This window comes from Lepidochelys kempii, chromosome 3, assembly GCF_965140285.1.
Source record: "Lepidochelys kempii isolate rLepKem1 chromosome 3, rLepKem1.hap1, whole genome shotgun sequence".
Lineage (NCBI taxonomy): Eukaryota > Metazoa > Chordata > Testudines > Cheloniidae > Lepidochelys > Lepidochelys kempii.
In genome coordinates, this window is record NC_136382.1 from 147,915,472 (window position 1) to 147,930,374 (window position 14,903).

The following is a 14,903-nucleotide window of genomic DNA, read 5'->3' on the forward strand; positions in this document are numbered from 1 at the left end:
TAATCTGCACTAGCTGCCTTCAGTTCTGAGTGAGACTTAATATGTTGATTCTGATCCAGTTTGGGTTCTGGTTGTGTTAGAGACCCACCTCTATCCTTGTAGGATGCCAGCACAGTTATTATCCGGTAAGTGATCAAGATAACTCACTAGTGGCAGGGCGTTCTTGACTCTGGAACTCACCTCCAACCTTGGTCTGCTCTCGAACAGCTAATCTGTTGTGAGGCTTTATTTGCAGGGGGTGTCCTGCATAAAGTTATGGAGGATCTGCAGGGTAGGGAGGACAGTTTATCACATTGATCAAGAGATTTTTTTTTCAGGTCATTAACCTCATAAGGTTCAAAGCTACATTATCAACTGCTGGAAATGGCCCACCTTGATTATCACTACAAAAGGCCCCCCCTCCCCTCCCCCGCTCTCCTGCTGGTAATAGCTCACCTTACCTGATCACTCTTGTTACAGTCTGTATGGTAACACCCATTGTTTTATGTTCTCTGTGTATATAAAATCTCCCCACTGTATTTTCCACTGTATGCATCCAATGAAGTGAGCTGTAGCTCACGAAAGCTTATGCTCAAATAAATTCGTTAATCTCTAAGTACTCCTTTTCTTTTTAAGGGTGTACTGTATTTTTAATCAATGATACCTAGATTCTAGAACAGGTACTTTTATACATTTTTGCAACTGTGTGTGTTTATAGAGAAAACATTACAGTGTGGTGGTGGTCAGATTTTTTTGGGATGGATGCATTACTCATGACTAGCGAGGAATCTATAAGGATGGTGAAGCCACAAGTTAGTCAGGCAGGTCATCCCAAACAAATGCCACATCACATCATCTTACATTTTCTTTCCCCCACTTTTTTATCCCTCCACCCATAATACCAAGCTGCCTTAGTACCACATAGAGGCCTAAGAGTGGGGGTGGGAAAACTGAAATAGTTAAGACCTAAAATGGTGTGGGGTTTTGTATGGTAATAATTAGGACACATTTATAAAGTAAATTAAGGAAATATATGTACTTGGGTTACACCAAGGGCTCTATTTTCAGAATGAAATGTATTGATTTTGCTCTGCATTACTTTTTCCCTGAGAACATATAAACCAGATTTTTTTCCTCATGCATCTTTGCTCAGTCCTAGTCTCCACAGTGGATGTGAGATTGACTGAACCTATTGGTGGATAAGTGAAGCCAAGGAAACACACACCATTTACAGGCTAATATACATGTAAATTACATTTTTCTGAGTTTGTTTATCCAAATGTGAATAAAACTATGTCCCTTCAGGGCTAAATGCAAATGGAGCGGGAAAGAAAAAGCAGCTGGGTGACATACAACTTGTGTTTTCTGAACTTAAAAATAAACTGGAGCATAGATAGGAAAATCTTATTTTAAACAGGAAAACACTACTACCATGTGAATGGAATTGTTGTCAGTCGGATTACTCAGACTGGCTGCTGTGTGTTCCAAAAGCAATTTTTGAAAATAGATTGAGATAGAAAACCCTTTTTTTCTTTAAAATGTTTGTGTTTATGTCAGAGAGAGACAGGCTTGGTAGTCCTGGAGTTGTGAGGATAGCTGATCTTAAGGAGTGTAAATCCAGCAAAAGAAGCATTGCACCACAGAGACTGGAACACATGCTGTCCTGACTTTTCTAGAGTGCTCATAGCTACATGTTTAAAAGTGATTTTGTGTGCCCAACTAGAGATAGTTTAAAGGAGCCTGGATTTTAGAGAGAGAGTGCTCAGCAGTTCTGAAACATAAGATCCCTTCAAGATGTCTCAAGTTGAGTACCCAAAATCGCTATTTACATCTGAAACTTTAGGCCAAAATGGACCATCTAAATCAGTTAGTAGAAGGCAGTGGATCAAGAATTAGAAAATATTCATTATAGTTCCACAAGAAGAATTTTGCCTCATGAGCTGGAAGGTCCCTGAAGCACGAAGTGTGACTGCCTTAATTTTGAACTTCCTACTTTCTTTGTTTAGATCCTTAGTGTTTTCACACAGATTTTCTATTGGTTATCGTCTTTATTTTTTTTAACATACAAAAGCATTACAGTACTTTAAAAAAATCCTCAATAGCACAAATCGGTAAATAGACAAGTTGCTCTAATTTATATTTTAAAAAGTTAAATTTTCCACTGGTCTGAGTCCAAAGCTGCTTCACCTCACCTATGTAGCAACTATTATGATACAAACACTGACGCAGCTGACATCATATTCAATCTGAAGGACCTCTCAACAGGATGTAATGTTGCTGGGGGGGAGGGAATGGAAGTCAGGGTCGATAATCAGCAGAACATGAGCTCCCAGTGCGATGCTGTAGCCTAAAGGATGTGATCCTTGGGTACATAATCAGGGGAATCTTGAGGCGGAGTAGAGCGGTTATTTTACCTCTGTATATGGTATTGGTGCAGCCACTACTGGAATTCTGTGTCCAGTTCTGGTATCCCCAATTCAAGAAAGATTTTGATAAATTGGAGAGTTCAAGAAGAGCCATGAGAATGATTAAAAGATTAGAATATGCCTTACAGTGATAGACCAAGGAGCTCAATCTATTTACCTTAACAAAGAGAAGGTTAAGGGGCAACTTGATTCCAATCTGCATAGGCGCTGACTTCTGCTGGTGCCGGTGGGTGCTCGACACCCCTGCCCCACCCCCATTCCAACCACTTCCCCAAAGTCTCCACCCCTTCCCTGCCCCTATTCCAACCCCTTCCCCAAATCCCAGCCCCGCCTCTTTCCGGCCTCCTCCTCCCTCCCTCTCAGAGCTTGTTATGCCACGAAACAGCTGTTTCGCGGCGGCAAGCGCTGGAAGGACAAGGCAGAGGTGAAGTGAGCTGCAGCAGTGCAGGGAGCTTGGCCACTGGTGGGTGGAGAGCACCCACCAATTTTTCCCTGTATGCGCTCCAGCCCCGGAGCACCCACGGAGTCAGCGCCTATGCCAGTCTATAAGTATCTCTATCAGGAGCAAATGTTTGATAATGGACTCTTCATTATAGCAGAAAAAGGTATGGCTAGAAGGTCAACCTAGACAAATTCAGATGAAATGAGGCATCTTTTAACAGCATAATTAATCATTGGAACAATTTACTGAGTGTCCTGGTGGAGTCTCCATCACTGACAATTTTTAAATCAAGACTGGATTTTTTCTAAAAGATCTGCTCTAGGAATTATTTTGGGGAAGTTCTATGGCCTGTGCAATACAGGAGGTCAGACTAGATGATCACAATAGTCCCTTCTGGCCTTAGAATCTATGTATCTAGAAACCATTATGATTTTATCATATGTCTGTGACCTTTGCATTATTTACTTCATAAGAAGTGGTTCAGTTTGTGCTTCTTTTACTATTCTCAAAAATTATCCCAGTTTGTCTCAAATGCATATAAAATTATTTTATGTACTTATATTACTGCAGTCCCTACAAGCCCCAGTCCGACTCTGTCATGCTAAATGCTTGTTATTGACATTTCCCTGTAATTTAGTTAGAGCTGTCAACCCATCTAAAAAAGGTCTTTCCTCATTAGAACTCAAAAGTTTTAACTAAATTGACACTTGTAAGAAAGTAAATTCTGTATGTTTTATATGCTGGAGTCCAGAAAGAAAAGAGAAATGAAGGCAACCTACAAACATTTTGTAATGATAATGGCAATAAACCATTGACTATAGTGGCCAAAGCCGCCCCATTCTAATACAGACAGGTTTTTTGCAACATTCAGAAGTACTTATAAATAGATAGATTTCAATCGACAAGTAGCTTATTCAGGCATGTGCTCAAATATAGTAGCTGCATTCATTAGACAAACATATCTACTAATCCCTGAGCTATACTAATAAAAGAGTAATCCCTTATAGGCTGAATGTAGTGCTGGTTTTCTTTTAACTATTAATGTCCTTCAAAGACCAAAGTCTAATAATAATTGTATCTGTATTTAGTTTTCAGCAAGTGATCTTAAAAATTAAGATAATCCAGGCATTGTGCTGTGAACTGTTTATTGGACAAAGAGCGACTTTCAGACTTGGGAACAGTTTAAAATATATCCTATTTATTAAATGGATTTTTTTCATTAAAAAAAAAACTTTTGCTCTTTTTGCTAATTATAAAAGGAACCTGTGATTTTTAAGGAGTTTTGTTTCTTGCTTACCCATCTCTTTCACTTTCTTGATCCTATTGTGAAGGCAATAATGTTACATTTGTGACATCACAATCTGGCAACATACTGTTGTCACAAACAGCAGGTGCAGACTTAATTGATGGAGCATGGAGAAGGAGCTCTTCAAACAGATGGGGGCAGATGCTATTCTCTGCTCAGCTGGGGTAAGTAATGGAGTTATAGATATAAATGACTGTTTAATTCATATCAGAATATAGTCTATGTATTGGCAGTAACAGGGTGGATAGGTATCAGAAAACTACTACTTGTATAAAACATTATTTTCCAACTATGCTTGAGAAAGTCCTTTTATAAATTCTGACCTGAATGCAATTAGCTTTCTATGCACACACTAAGAATTTTTACTTCCAGTGATGTCAGGTATCCCTTACTCTCTATTTCGATTTGTTACAAACGCTACTGACCATCTCTTGGCCAAAAACCAGCATACTGGTCTATGCAAAGGGATATCAGCCAGGAGCCATGAATGGAAAACCAGTATTAGCACTTAGTTTTCAAATAAAATTGTATGTTAGCCTGTTAGTGACGTCACTACCAAAGAAAACCGTTTGTGGTGGTTAGAAGTTAAATTTTGGAATGCTCCCATTTTCCAGACTGCCATTCCCAAATGAATACTATGTTTTTCAGCCTTAAATGGGAGCATTCTGCCGTAGTGCCTCTTGCCCCTCGCTTTCCCTCGTCTTTTGGCTTCCACCATCGTACAGACACTCCCATTCGCTGACATAGTTACTCTTTCAATTTTATCTTCACCGTGAACTGTATTTTTCTCTCTTTCTCGCTGAGTTTTTTTTCTGCCTCCATATCACCCATGTTGCCCCTCTGCTTTGTAAGGCCCTGCCACACTTTTATGACCTCTGGTGCATTGATCAGCTGATTGATTTTTGCTGTTGCCTTGATGTTCTCCTAGCCCAACAGTTTCACATTGTCCACCTACAACTCCATGCTCTCCTCAATCGTCAGAGCCTTTCCTCCTCACTCCCTTGTCTGCTTCTCTGGCCCCTAAACCTGCCAGGGTGGTTCAATGTGGAGAAGGAGCCAGGAATGAGGTTTGTGAGGGGTTTGGCCAAAGAGGCCCAAGGAAGGCCTAGGAAAAGCCAGGCAGCATAGGAAGTGACACAAGGAAAAGTGAAGCAAGGTGGAATTTGAGTGAAAGGGACAGTCTCTCTGTCTTAAGGCCCCCAGGCCAGTGCTTGGAGAGGAGGGAGGGCCTGTGCTCCCCTATACCTCAGCTGAGCCACCCGGAGAGGGCGCACTTGATACCTCCATGTATGAGGGGAAAAGTGTTGTAAGTCCCGGCCAGAAAGCTGTTGCCCAGGGAAAGTGAAGGTCCATGTGGAGCCCCTGCACTGCAGAGAAAAGATTAGAGCTATTGATTCCACAGGAAGGGAAGGACTTTTCCCTTGATCCAAAGACCAATGCACTAACTCATCCAGTTAAACTAGCTCATCACCAGAGGGAGACTGCAGACCAGCTTGGGGAACTGAGGCATTGAGGTGTGGATGCATCCGGACAGCAGAGAGGTAAGCAATACCCTCACAACAAACCAAAGATTAAAGGTACCAAACTAAAGTTGTCAATCTCCAATTTGCTGTATGACTGTTAACAGACAGACGATCTGAGTAATTCTGAAGGCTGGGGCAGACTCCAAATACATAGAATTTTTTCTTTCGTTATATTTATAGCTGCCGCCCCTTCCACTGTTCAGGTTCTGCTATTGTCTATCGCCTTGTATTTTTAGAGGCATGTGATTTGATTGCAAATTTTAGTGCAAGCCTAAAACTTTGTATCGTGAACATGGTTTCAACCAATTAACATTTTTTCCCCAAACTCGGGGAATGATAAGTGGGGGGGATCTTAAGCTATGGATTTTGTTAGAACTGGGTGATTTTTGTACTCTTACGCTGTACCTGCAAAAGGAGCTTCTTTAGGCAATAAGGACCAATGCAGCAATTTTTTTTCGGTAGAGGCATGTCTTGCAGTTAGTCTGTATGTAGGACATAAGTTTTGACGTTCTATCAGATCAGTGGCTAAAATGCTCTGGTACTACTTCCAATAATTTAAAAAAAAGTATGATGAGATGGTGCCCATGCCTGATTCCTGAATAATGATGAGGGATAGAAGGCAGTAATCTATAAACACAGAACTAAAGAAACTGCCACTCTCAAATTAAATGTAAACAATGCAATAATGATAATACTCTGTACTTACATAGCATTTTGTTTCCTCACATGTGATAGGCATTGATCTGGCCACTCTTGTTCACGGTGAGTAACTCCCCTGAAATACCATTAGAAATAAATTGGTTAGTCTCTAAGGTGCCACAAGTACTCCTTTTCTTTTTTCAACTTCTGAGTAGTTCCTGATGGTAACCTCAAATAATGAAAACTGTTATAGTCGTATTAATCAGGAACACATCCACTGATGTCAGTGGGGATATTCCAGCATTAATTGGGTAACTAGGAGCAGGTTTTGGCCCCTTGTGACTCGTCCTTTGATAATCTAATCCCATCAACATCCTCCATCTATTATATCCTTACGACTGCCTTGCTCTGTTGGGAATAATGAAGCAGCTTGTGCCTCGGTTGGTGACACCAAATATCATGAATTTAAGATGGCTGTTGTAATGTAATTAACCTTCCAAAACTACTCCCCCAACCCCAAAGCACAGTCAAGCAGTGCACCTGCGGCTGGCACCAAGAAAAAGGCAGACTTTGCTTTCCCAAGCTGCAGCAGGGCAAAGGGTGTCAGTGCTAAGGAGGCCGGCACTCACACTTCTAAAAGATTCTTCTTCTCACCTCCAAACAGAGCAATAGGTCCTTGGGTTTTCCACGGCACAAGGTGATCTCTGCTTTGGCTAGAGAAGGTTTCTGACTGTCCAGTTATCTGAGTGAGCTGGTTGCATATATGTTCTATCTTAAGGTTTTATATTGCCACATATCACTGTAATATCTAAGCGCCTTCCATATTAAATCAGTAGCAGTAGAGAAGTCCCTCGTGGACGTTGTGGAGTCTCTGACACCTCTCTCTTCTTGGGGTCAAATCTCTGATCAGGGTAGGGTTTCAGTTTTTGATTTCTTTAGATTTTGTTGCGTGGTAGGGGTTTATTGGGTGGACGGAGTATCAATGTTTTGAGTGGTTTCAGAGTAACAGCCGTGTTAGTCTGTATTCGCAAAAAGAAAAGGAGTACTTGTGGCACCTTAGAGACTAACCAATTTATTAGAGCATAAGCTTTCGTGAGCTACAGCTCACTTCATCAGATGCATCAGATGTTTTGAGTGTCATTCTTATGAAGGAAAGACCTTTTCAAAGTGGAAGGTTTTGCAGTCTTTCTAAAGATGGTCAGACTCTAGTTTGCCTAATATCTTCTGGAAGATTTTTCCATAACCAATCCCCTCAGGTGAGAATCCTTTGTCCCCAATTCTCACACAGTTCTTTCTGGGCTTTATGATCAGCACTGTCCCAGAGGATGGCAGCGTCAGCACTGTCAATGGTGGCTCTTAAAATAGAAGTCAGTCTTTGATGTAGCTGTGGCTTGGTCCAACACTTTAAAGTGGCATCCGAAGCTGTATGGGAGTCAATGGAGAGACTTGAGCATGGCTCTGATGGGCTCATGCCAACCTAAGCCATGGAGGAAGAGGGCAGCCACATTCTGAAGCAGTTGGATCCTGTGCATTGTCTTCACATTCAGCTTCAGAAACAGAGAATTACTATAATCCAGCTTGGAGGTGACAAATGTATGGATTACTGTGGCCAGGTCCTCTTATGGGAGGAAGGAACAAAGTTTTTAGCAAGCTGAAAGTGAAAAGGCATTTTTAGATACTGATGCCACCTGGTCATCCAAGCTTAATGAGGAGTTGAACTGAAGTGATTTATGCTGAATGAAATAAAAATGAAATGAGGTTGTGCTCAAATTAGCATACCTTGCACCTGAAAGATGAGGACATCAATGCATTGACCAGGATGCTGTCTATTTCACCAGCTTCTTTAAATGTCTTCTGCAAATGCTATTAGCGTTTGGCATGGGACACATGCCACATTATTTGTCACCTGACTGATCAATTGGGCCTTCAAAGATGGTCAACACCAGTGCACAACTGGGACCTCATCACTGGAATAAGTGAAAATCCTCCACACCCTTAATGCTGAATGAAAGAAAAGTAAATGGAGGTGGAAGAACACATGATTATGCTTATAAGAAGCACAAGGGATCTTTTTCTGGGGAAAAAGCAATACGCTGCATTTATTGAAGATACAGCAATTAGCATATGCATTCAATCACTCACACGCTCGCTCTCTCTGTCCCACCAGTTGATGTTATAGTTATCAGTCCAGAGTCCGGATCAATTTAGTGGCCAACTAGGTTGATCATGGGTAGGGAGGAGCCAGGTTCTGTCGGTCGCAACACAATGCTCTGGGGAAGTCTTGGCAGGATGAACCCAAAGTTTCATGGCAAGGCCCTGTTTATATAGTGATTTTCCTTCACTGGGACCAATGAGTTTTGCACTGTCATGCTGTAATCAATTGTTTGATGAGTGCTTGTTTTCTTAAATTGTCCTTCTCAAGCTTTATCTTGTTCTTTCATTAAGTGTCTCAGGAAGTTACCCCATGCTGGTTTTGATCACAGCTATATTGTCCCCATGGATAGGGGCCTGTCTCATCTTTAGAATCGTCAATCTGCCCTCTTCTGACCTTTCAATAGGGGTGTGTTGTAATCTTCTGGTGCTCTTGCGTCTGTCCTTGGTTCCTTCCTAGAACATCTGGTTCGGTGATGGCCTTCACACTTATCTTCTAACACACACATTCCTCATTCACACGCAAAACAGAATTGATTTACACAGAACATTTGAACAGGAACATCAAATTGCAATGCAAGAGAAAAATAATCATTGAAGTCTTTTACTTATTTTAAATGCTAACCCTACAACAAAGTGGTGACCCTAAAAGGTCTCTTATTGCCTTGAAATCAGCTCAGACACAGATTCTGGCTGATGCATCTTTACCAATGGCCCATTAGGCCGTTCCTTTCTGCTTTCAGAAAGGGTGGCTGGCAGGATATGGTCAAATCATACACCAATACATTTAATACATGCTACATTATTATCCTTTATCCTTCAATCTAAATTATATAAAATACAAACATAAAATCCTGCTACTACAGCAGCGTAGATAGAGGCTGGAGAAGAAAAAGTGTCTTGACTCCAAGTGTTCTCACACCACAAAAATGTCAGGCTTCCCACTCAGCAGCAAGTGGCCCTCCAGCCACTTGTAATCCACTTTTGAGTTTAAAGGCATATTGGGAACTGTTCAGTATTCCAAATTTAGTTTGTATTTTAGAAAGGGAGTTGAAAGTGCCTATTTCCTGATGCTGAAAGTACAAGTTGAGCATCTGGGGAGATAAGCTTGGGAACCCTGTAGGAAAATGAGATTAAACTTAACTAAACTATAAATATATTCAATAGATGAATATAACCTTTTCTCTGTTGTTTTCTCATATTCTTATACTAGGAATTATTTTGCACTCCAGACTCAAAGAATGGTTCTTTATAAGTGTTTATGTCCCCTTTTTAAAAAATTCAAATGTGAAACCACTAGGATGTGCTACTGATTAACATCCTAGATGACTGAAGACCACTCCCCCACGGTCTGAACCAACAGGATATAATACAATTGATGCACCCCCAATGATGATTAATGCTATGACATTTCAAACATGAGGCCTTGCATAAATGAAGACTAATGGGTTTTATCTTAGTGGGGAGGTTGGGTTGTTTGAGTAAAAAGAGTTAAATTGACAGAATTGTCTATTTTAAGAAGACAGGCTTTTGATTTATTTTAATTGAAATGTAATTAATGTATTTTCCTCTTTGACGGCCTGTGCCAGAGCTTATGACACTGACCATATGGTATTTCGATTTCAGAAATGATGCAGGTGGTATTCTGGTCTATCAATCCTGCACTGAGAATTGACTGGGGAGACCCACATTGACTTCAGTGGGACACTATACGGGCACAGAGGTCTGCCTGTTCAGTTCAGGATTGGGGCCATAATGAGTATTTCCCAAATAGATGCACACACCAAGGCTCCCATCCTGCAACTACTTATACATGTGAGTAACTTTATTCATGTGAGCAGTCTCAATGACTTCAATGGAGACTACTCATCTGAGTAAAGTTAGTCATGAGCATATAGGTTTGTGAGAATGGGCTTCAAAACAGTAACAGACTGGAAAGATTCTAGCAGCATCTGGAAAGTAGCATCCCTTCAGAACTATCTAAATGTAGTTTTAGCAGACATTAAATGTGCCTTTACATGAGCTTATATGCCTTTACAGGAGATTATTCTTTGTGAATGTGTCAGACTTTTTGGACGAATATGTTTATTACAAATGTAGATTCACAGACAAAATAACTGAAATAATATGAGAAGTAGTAAAAATACAAACACATATTTGGTTAGAATTAGGAGCCAGGGGGCTCCTCACGCTGCTCCTGCCTGCAGGTACTGCCCCTGCAGCTCTCATTGGCCATAGTTCCTGGCCAATGGGAGCTGCGGAGTTGGGGCTCAGGGTGGAGGCAGCACACGGACACCCCCTTCCCACCCCACCTCCCACCCCCCCAGAGCCGCAGGACCATGCCAGCCGCTTCCGTGAGCAGTGTGAGGCCAGGGCAGGCAGGGAGCCTGCCTTAGGTCTGTTGCATCGCCGGACTTTTAGCAGCCTAAAATCTCCCTTTTTGGCTTCCATAGCCTCTGAGAGAAAGAGCCCAATTCCAGGAGGCTCCCGGCAAAACCAGGAGGGTTGGCAACCCTACTTCCTATGGCTGCTCAGCAGAGATGTCCCTCTGAGGGAGCTGCCATTCTGTCCCCCACACCCAACACTATCCTCTGCACCCGTCTCAGCCTCCCTGCAACCTCTAAATGTGCCTTCTGCTCCCTCTCATCCTCCTCACCTACCTTTCACAGTGTCCCTGCTGCTCCTTACAGGCCCTCGGTCCTGTCCAGCCCTAGAACCATAGAGTGGCAGCAACTTTGGCGGTGGGTACAGCTTCAATCTAACTGAAAACAGTGGGAGGTGGCAGCCAACTTTATTAAGGGCAACCTCACTTCCAAGTGCAGACAGACTGCAGGGAAATGGTGGCCAGCTTGCTGGCTTTAGCTCCATTGACAGTAACAGGCATTCTGACTAAGGGAACATTCATCAGGTCAACAAAAACCCAAAATCATTAGAGATGCAATAAAATCACCAGAGTTGGCAATTCTCCTTTCTGTTGTCAGCTAGTGTAACCCATGCGTCTAGGAAGGAGATATCTCTTTAAGAGACCCATTGGGGGAGGAGGTAGAAGTGAGTAGTGTCTGGGTCATTGTTGCTTGGAATATTTAGCACACCCAGAAGTTTCTGGAACAAGCTCCAATAGGTTCCCTGGTGCTGGGGTCAGACTCCACATGAGGGCCAGCACTCAGGGCAGCTGCTTTACAAAAGGTCATGTGCCCCCTGTAAGTTGGGAGAAGCCGAGCCCAGGAGTGCAAAGCAGGCTGTTTTCCCAAACTGGGAAGCATTCTGCAGCAGGTTAGTGATACTGTTAACCCTCTAACAGGGAAGCATAGGCAATGTTAATTATAGAAAGGGGAAATTGGGAGAGAAAAATAATTTCTTCTATTTTAATTGTATACTGTGAATGTTGTTTGATTTTAGCCAAACCGTTTTAATTAAATGTCTCAACTGGTATGATTCACCAACTGGTCTTTAAATCTAGTAATTGGGAGTCACTTATATTTTACTATTCTCAGTTCTTGTATTTTCTTGTAACAAGGTTTGTTTTTAAAATCTGTATACTTAATTGAGTGATTGATCAATCAGTTAGCTGGCTGGCTAACAGTGATTTCAGCTGAGGAAGAGCGTGCATGGTCTCCAACTGAAGATTCTTACAACCAAGTGGAGGGAAGATGTTGCTTTTAACTCAGCAGACTGTATAGATTTGGTGATCAAAGACTCTGAGACTCAGGTGAACTCAACCTAAGTTTTTGGGACCTCTGAGTTTCTTCTCACTGTGTTTCTGTGGGGACTGACCTGTTCAGATTTAATTTGTTTAACTGTGAAGAGAATGTATGTGGATTATAAAATAGCCATGATATGTTGTAAAAATTAAATGATCATTCATTATGTCTCTTTATCATAAGATTTTATAAAGTTGTTAGTTAGATTCGTTCCTTTTGGGATTTGAATGTGGGGAGGTTGACCCTATGCAATCCTCGCTGAAAATCCTTAGAGACTGAATTCTGGGTCTCTGGTTGCTTTTCTCTGGGAGTTGGGTTTTTTGGGCACTGGAGAAGGGCAATTTAGCAAACTCTAGCCCATGAGGAGGCAGGGAGAGGGTCCACTGGTCTTGCTGTTTCTTCCATCTCCATTAATCACCACCCTTATCTATTTCCCCTGTTATAACATGCCTCTTGCCACCTTGTCCCTGGAATTTTTCCTTATGCGGCCCCACAGAGTCCTCAGGAGGCCAATGTCCCATCATGAAAGCTGTGTGCCCCCGGGCCCTCGTTGCTCTTCCAGGTTCATTGGCAGCACAGCAGGGATCTTGCAGGTGAGCTCAGGGTAGCTGTTCAATGCATAGGGGATCATATGTGAGGTAAGGTCACACAGGTGAGTGTGAGAAGGTGACAAACAGATGGACAAGGATTGCAGCATTGGCAGAGTAGACTGTGGAGGTGGTGAGCAACTCAAAGCCTAACAAGTAGGAAGGGGCACAGTTATGTAGAGCCTTGAAGATGATCATAAACAATATGACAAGAGACAATAGGTTGAGAAAAACAGAGTGGTGAGGACAAGGGAAAAGTGAAACAAAATGATCATATTTGCTACAGTAAGCAGCAGTCACTAAAGTTAATGGCTTTTCTTCCCCCAGAACAGGAATTGTAACTTTGTCTCCCTTTAATCCATTTCTGTGATTACTTTAATGCTTTTTTATATATAGCAGGGGTTTTTTTTCTGTGAATCATCCATAACCTTAATACAGGAGGCAGTATATCTGAAGCTGTGTAGTCCTGTTGTAGTTATATGGGACTATTAATTTGCATATTACTTTTTTTGAAACCATGTTATAGTTGCATTTGTGTAACTCTTAGAATGTTCTATTTTTCAGCATGCATGTAACCTCAGAAATGCTATATCTGTGAATAAACTCTGATACGCACCCAGCATGGATGCAATATTACACTAGTCTTCTCTACAATGGAGAGATCAGTGTGAATTCAGCAATTGCTAGACTCTTCTGACAGGTGAATGGTAAGATAAATAATTTACATGGAGACGTGACCATTGTTTAAATCAGTTCCTCAGATTGAATAGAAGAGAATATTTCACCCTACAGACAAATAATCTTTCCTCAGCTTCTGTTTAACATCTGGTATAAACACTGATTAAATGATATGGTAGATTGTTTCAGAGTAACAGCCGTGTTAGTCTGTATTCGCAAAAAGAAAAGGAGTACTTGTGGCACCTTAGAGACTAACCAATTTATTTGAGCATGAGCTTTCGTGAGCTACAGCTCACTGTGTGCAATAAGCACCATCCCTCCCTTCAGCTGCCCTCTTCGCAAGGCACTTTCAGTGGCATTTGCAAGGTTTCAGTTTAACTGACCTTCATACTCAACTTATTTTTGTGTCCTGGGTATTTTTAAGATGAGTCCATGGGAACTCCCAATCACGTCGCTGGTACAACTGGAAGAAACATTTAAGACAGTGCTGAGATTGCTGATTGTTACCAATAGCTTGATGTTTTTGGAAAGTCTCTAAGCGACATTTTCCACTTTATAGTATTTTCTAAATGTAGAAAGACTGTCCCCATATGTTGTTTGTTGCTAAATGGCTGAGAATTAGGAAAAGATGGTCATTCCCGGTTCTGAAGAATTCCCCCCACACTCTTGGGAAAGCCAGGTACGGGCGTGTAGATACCTGGCTGCACAGACAGTGGCTGATAGCCATGCTTCCAAGGAGGTTATTCTGATAATTACAGGTTCAATCATGAGCTGTAAAATGCACCTGTCCAGGGGAGTTAGGGGGCATTAGACACCCTGTTATTCCTCCCTGTGGGCTACTCTCAATGCCAGTCCCTATGTAATGCACAGGTGGGAGAAGAGTGGGCACAGCCTTGACTCCTCAACTCAAATGCATTGGTACATTCAGTTGAGCCAGTATGGAGGGGGAAGTACATTGGGCCAGCAATAAAGCAGGCTCAGATTGCTTTTTCCTGGAACAATAGGGGAAGAAGGGACCAAATTTGTCACTGTTCTCTAGGGGAGTGCAGTTGTGCTATGCCCCTTACTGGGAAAAGACTAGAGGTTGCTAATGCACATAAACAATGGCCAAAGTGGTGAAGGGGGCAGAATGCGGGATGAGTGAGCGGCTTGTTCATGGCAGCACTAGCTACTGTATGGGTGTGTATAAAAATATAATTGGACTGTATGAACTTGATTTTTTTCTTTTGTGAACTGTTTTTAGATTAATCAATGCTAAATCATACAGTATAAAGTGATTTATTTAAATATAAGGAGTGAAACTCCTATACCACTTTGTTTATCGTGATGCAAGACCTTTTATAACTTATATACAGTTGGAAGGATATAGACAACTTGGCATAAACAATCCCATGCCAGTTGCCAAGTGTTCAGATTAGGATTTTATTTCCATAGACACAAGGGGAAAAAAATAATTCACAGGATCAAGGCC